This window comes from Dipodomys ordii, unplaced genomic scaffold, assembly GCF_000151885.1.
Source record: "Dipodomys ordii isolate 6190 unplaced genomic scaffold, Dord_2.0 Scaffold12, whole genome shotgun sequence".
Lineage (NCBI taxonomy): Eukaryota > Metazoa > Chordata > Mammalia > Rodentia > Heteromyidae > Dipodomys > Dipodomys ordii.
This window is the reverse complement of record NW_012267228.1, coordinates 27860230-27866723: the sequence shown is the minus strand read 5'-3', so window position 1 is coordinate 27866723 and position 6494 is coordinate 27860230. Positions and strand designations below refer to the sequence as shown.

Below are 6494 nucleotides of genomic sequence, written 5' to 3'. Positions count from 1 at the left end.
AAAGCAACTTCCCTTTTTCCTTCAAGAGACTGTATGAAGCAACAAGTATAGGCAAGAGAGAGAGAAAGAAAAAAAGAAGGGAAGGAGGGAGAGAGATGAAGGAAGGGAGAAAGAAAGAAAGAAAGAAAAAAAAACAAAGGAGGTAACAACGCTCAATAGGAAATGTACTCATTACCTTATTCATGTAACTGTAACCCCTCTGTACAGTATTTTTACAATTAAAAAAACATAAAAATTTAAACAATTTAGAAACAAGAAGGAAGGAAGGAAGTAAAATTTGTGTATAGAAATCAAGATGATTGGCCAGGCACCAGTGGCTCACACCTGTAATCCTGGCTACTCGGAGGCTGAGATCTGAGGATCACAGTTTAAAGCCAGTCCCGGCAGGAAAGTCTGTGAGACTTTTATCTCCAATAAACCACCAGAAAACTGGAAGTGGCCTGTGGCTCAAGTGGTAGAGCACTGGCCTTGAGCTGAAGAGCTGAGGGACAGCGCCCAGGCCCAGAGTTCAAGCCCCACAACCAACCAAAAAAAAAGAAAAGAAAAGAAATCAAGACAATTGCATCACTTGCTTATAAAAACATTCAAAAGCATAAAGCCTGAGTCTGTGCCATGCATCAGTGGTACACACCTGTGGCCCTAGATGCACGGTAAGCTGAGAATGGGAGGGTCACGGTTTGAGGCCAATCTAGGCAGAAAAGTTCACCAGACTTCTCTTCAACCTACTATCTGGGAGCAGTGGTGTGCATCTATCAACACCATCTTAGGCAGAAGACTTGAAGACAGTATCTCAGTGGAGGGAAACGGTATATGGTGATGTGAACCTGTGACCCCAGCAGCAATGGGAAGCCTGAAGTAGGCAGATTAAGACTCGAGTACACCTGAGGACTTGGGACTGCTTATTTGAAGTACACCCAATCTGCTTATATATGCCATATCAATTCTATTTTCTAATTCGAAGAAAAATTCTTGATTATAATGTGACAATGTTTAAGACACTTATAATTTCAGCTGAATAAAATACTCATCACAACACTTTGAAAATTACCCCAAATCAAAATTTGAATAGTGAAGCACATTTTTCTTTTAGAAACTTGACATATCCGTCTGTTTGCTCTCCCTTTACTCCCATTCCTCAAAAAAGTTATTGTAAACCTCATGGTTATGAACTCATTACCTTGTTCATGTAATTGTAACCCCTCTGTACGGTATTTTCACAATAAAAAACTTAATAATTTTTAAAAATGGAAAAAAACTCATAGTTAAAATCTCAGAAGTTCTTTCTTTTTTTCTTTTTTCTTTTTGGTTGGTCGTGGGGCTTGAACGCTGAGCCTGGGCACTGTCCCTAAGCTCTTCAGCTCAAGACCAGCACTCTACCACTTGAGCCACAGCACCACTTCCAAAGAAATATACTTTTTTTATTTTTATTTTTTGGTCCATCATGGGGCTTGAACTCTGGGCCTGGGTGCTATCCCTTAGCTCTTCAGCTCAAGGAGAGCGTTCTACCACTTGAGCCACAGCGCCACTTCTAGAACCTCAGAAGTTCTTAATGAGTTGTTTTTTTTAATATGTTTTGTATGGCTTCTTTTCAACTGTAAATATTATTTACTTTTCCAGTTAACTTGCTTATTGAGCAAATACATATTGACATTGCCTACTTTCCCCTACAGGGGATAAAAATTGTCCTTAAGGTTCTTACATAAATATATTCCTCTTGCAAATAAATGTCTTTGCTAGCCTGTCTACAATTCACTTCTAAAATCCTTATTTACTTATGTGTACACAACTATCAGTTTTGTAAAAATTAAGTCAGCACAATTTTTTAAAGCCACATATGGTATAATTATTTGCTTTCAAAAGGTAATATTTGTTGTTATACTTCAGTAGCCAATTTTCTGCAATATAAAGATGAATGTTGCAAATTATAGAGAAAGGAAATAAAGCAGCCTAGAGTGTTTATTTAAGGTTCTACTTCAGATGTCTTGTAGGAATAGAATATTTGGGCAGCAGAAATGGTACATTAGACTATGGGAGTGGGCTTTCCCTACACACTTATCAGTTGTTGCTGCCTGTCCTCATCTCCACAGCTCTTTCCCCTCCTTGTTTTAATCAGATACATTTCCACACAGCCTCAGGGGAAATGAGCCTTTTTTTTTTTTTTTTAAGAACAGCGGCATTACAGAAAATACTAGAGGGAAAAAAGTTGAACCCAAAAGAATAGACCTGGGAACTACTGGGATATGAATGAAGCAAGATAAATGAGGAGGTGGAACGCATACTAGAGAAGGTAGTTTCACAAATGTCGATGCTAATAGCCAAAGTTAGGTGGTAGGAAAATAGAGAATATGAGAGGACTAAAAAAGAACATGAAAGTAGCTAAACCCATGTAGTAGTTCTCACTGAATAGAAGTAAAATTAAAGGTATTTCTCAACATACTGAATTGCCTTCAGAAAAACTAACAAGTAATTCTTAATTACTTGCCTGTAGTTGGTGAGTTCTTAATAAGAATACAGAGCCAATTTATTCTCTCTCCCCTTCTTTCTCCCTCCCTCCCTCCCTCTCTCCCTCCCTCCCTCTCTCCCTCTTTTCCTCTCTTTCCTGGTTCTCAACCATTTGAGCCATGCCTCCAGCCTCATTTTTGTTGGTTATTTTGAAAATGGAGTCACAGATTTTTCTGACTGGTCTGACCAAAAATTATAATTCTCCAGATTTCAGCCTCTGGAGTAACTAGGATTACAAATATGACCAACCAACACCAGCTTCTTTGTGTTTTGTTAGGGAGAGTGAAGAGGGAAATATAATATCCATTCTATAAGGAAGCCTTGATCCAGATTGACTGCTTATATAGGCTCTTCTCTTTTCTTTTTTTCTTTTCTTGGGAAGGAGGGTATGCATGCTTACTCCAGTCCTAGGACTTGAACTCAGGGCCTAGATACTATCCCTGAGCCCCTTTTGTTCAAGACTGTAGCACTCTACCACTTGAGCCACAGCTCTACTTCCAGTGTTTTGGTAGCTCATTGGAGATTAGAGGCTTACAGACTTTTCTGCCCAAGGCTGGCTTCAAACTTTTGATCATCTTATCTCATCTTCCTGAGTAGATAGGATTACAGGTATTAGCCACTAGCACCCCAGTTTCTCTTACATTTTCGATGAGTTCTTTTCTTTCGTCAGATGGGTTCTAGGAGATGGATGAAGGTTAAATCTAAAATTAGTTCTTCAAGTCAGTTCTGGCAGCTTTTTGCCTGCAGTGCTTAGTTCTTGCATATCTGCATCAGATTGAGTTGCTGGGTTTTTTTCTTCTGTTTTTCTCTCTCTCTCTCTCTCTCTCTCTTTTTTCTGTTTCACCTGTATTTCTTTCTTGGTTTGGTTAGCTATTAAGGCAATATGCAAAACTTTCCACAGTGAAACTGTCACTGGTATTTCAGGCCTGTAATCCTAACTACTCAGAAAGCTGAGGCCCAAGGATCTCAGTTCAAAGCCAGCCCAGGTGGACAAATCCTCATGGATTAGCAGTAAAAAGCCAGAACTGAAAGTTTCCATAGTGCTAATCATATAAATGCCATTTTGTAAATTCAGCCACAAAGGATGTGTTCCTCAAGAAGCTGGTTTAAGAAGTAACAATCCTATTCCAAGTTCACCAATAACCCAGAACTACAGGATGGGAGACCTTAATTATCATTCAATATTACCCTTTCATTGTTGCAATCAGATTTTAATTTATTTGTAAACATTTCTTAGTAAAGGTACTTTATGACACTCAAATCAGCATAATCTCAAATAGATGTAATTAGCTTGGTAAAATAAATACCACTTTACCAAGAACTTCTTAAAGTTAGCATATCCTGATGGGCACTGCTGACTTAAGGCTGAAATCTGAGGATCAGGGTTTGAAGCCAGCTTAGGCAGGAAAGTTCATGAGACACTTATCTTCAATTATCTACCCCAAAGTAGGAAGTGGACCTGTAGCTCAAGTGGTAGAGTGCCAGCCTTGAGTGAAAACCTCAGGGACAGTGCCTATGTCCTGCGTTCAAGCCCTAAAACTAGTATGTGCCTGCCCCCCACCTCCCCCCATGCAATCTAGCATCTTCCTTTACAAAGAAGATATACTATCATTATTTCTATTTGAAAATTGAATTCCAATCATCATAATATTGGTCATGCCTATTATAAAACAAACTAAAATACTTAATGAAAGGTCAAGAGTTCTTTTTTACTTTTTAAGTAAGTTTCCTGGTTACCTAATCTAGCATGCAAAACTGAGCATCCACAGATGATGTTTAAAAAACATTTACTAGAATATTCTAAATTGACTCAGCACTAAATTATTCAAAAATCAGATAAATGTTAAGCAACAGTATTCAAGTCATGATAAACAGTTGCTTATTATAGTTTTGGGGTTTTGTTTGGTTTTTTACTGACTTGGCTTTGATTTTCTTTTGTCTTCAGTAATCCCACAAAGGTGATAGTGTAAAAAACAGCCTAAAGATTGCTTTTGCTGGACTTGTGAATTGACCAAAAGCGTACCCTACTCCCTATCCCACCACACACACAGACTTGGATCTGAGTACTCTAATTTGAGCCATTCCCTGCTGCAGTTACTTTACAACCACCTTGGGGTCCAGGAAGAATGGGAGTCACTGATACTTATCCTGTGACAAGAGGCAAACTGCCTCTCAAATAAACAGTGCCATGTTCTCATCGTCTTGAAAAGAGAATAGCCAAAAGCTGCAGACCACCCGCCAGGCCTCTGGAGTCAAAGGCTGAACTAATACTCAACCAGTGACCTGGAACTATTGTAACCATGCATACCTTTCTAACCTATTACCCGCTGTTCTCCTTATCCAACCTGAAGCCAGTGTCTATTACTTCCTCCCCACATGATAGCTGAAGGTGTGCTGAAGTGCTATCACCCATGGCTTAAGCGTAATAAATCTTTTTCTCTGTTCTTTATCATGTCTCTCTGGCATCTGAGGAGTGGGGTACGAGTGGCTGGACTTTGGGCCTGAGGTCTAAAAACCCCATTTCATAGGTCATTTGGCGTAGCAAGAACATAATACCAGTAGTGGATATCATTAAAATTTTCTTCTCTTTGCTAGACATTTTATTTGCTTTCTCATTTGATCAGAACTCAATCCAAGGAAGCTATTGAACCCCCTATATATCATTAGATCTTATTGGACCCGTCCACATTACCCAAGAAACTTACCCAACATAAAGATCCTTCACTTAATCACAGTTCCTTTTACCATGTGAATTATCACTCACGGGATCTGCAGTGTGGACATTGTCCAGGAAGGAGAGAAATATTCTGTTCATTGTGCAAGGTTGAGGCCAGCCTGAGATACAGGGCAAAACCTTATCTCAATGACAAAGGCCTATTTGTATTTAGGATATTTTCCTCCATTTTCCAGATTTTGCTCTTATACTGCTCTTTTATCTAAAGAACATTAAGTTGTTTAGGCCATCAGAGAGATCTTTGGACATTAGCCTATAGGGTAGTCACAGGCTTTTCAGCACAGTAGGCTCTGTCTATACCAGTCACTACATTGGACATTTCGAAAGAAAATACTTTGATGAGGATTCACAATGTAGCAAAGACATCTTGGGCGAAGGTGGATATGACAGAGCTCTAGAGATATCATGGCTCAATGTGTGATGCTTCTTAAAACTGGGATCATGAATTTTTTTCACCTTTGAAAGATAAAACATGGAAACTCTTGAGAATCAATAATATTAGAACATGTAGGGGAATAGTCAGTGTGCCTTTTAAATCAGTAGCATCTTTCAGAATAGAAACTGGCAAACGTTACCAGGATAAATCCTTTTATTGTGATCTATTAGGATTATTATAAAACATTCCAGTAAAAAATACTATCTGTCCAAAGAATCCATAGGAATCTTTGCAAACTCATGATCTCTTTTTTCTTTAATCCATCTATACTTCAATTTTAGTTTTAATGAAATGTTTCCATTTTTAAAATTGCACTATAAGTCAGGTGTAGGGTTGTATACCTATAGTCTCACCATTCTGGAGTCTGAGGCAAGAGGATTGTGAGTTCAAGGCCACCCAGGTCTATAATACATAATGCAGTCTTTGTCTCAAAAAAGAAAGACTGGGCCAGATACTCAGGAGACAGGGATCAAAGGCCAGCCTGTGCAAAAAGTTAGTGAACACCATCTCAACAAAAAGGCTGAGTATGGTCCCAGCTCTGTAGGAGGGATGGATAAGCAGGAGGATCACAGTTCTAAGCTAGCTGGTGGAGGGGGAGGGAGCAAGCCCTTACTTAAAAACTAAAGCTTTAATAAAGGGCTAGAAATGCAGCTCAGGTGGTAGAATGGCTATGCAGCAAGCACAAAGCCCTAAGTTCAGACTTCAGTACTGGAGGCTAAAAAATTTTAAAGGAACCAAGTACTGAACAACAATGTGCTGGTCTCAAGGGAATTATTACACAGAGCAAAAAGACCCAGTTTCAAAAGTTACAGGATAGGGCTG

General features: G+C 39.0%; 1 protein-coding gene across 1 annotated transcript in view; it reads left to right on the top strand.

The window, feature by feature from the left end:
• The window catches only part of Ube2e2 (ubiquitin-conjugating enzyme E2E 2), a 248404-nt gene that overhangs the window by 195879 nt on the left and 46031 nt on the right, over positions 1-6494 (top strand). The gene's annotated exons all lie outside the window — the stretch shown is intronic.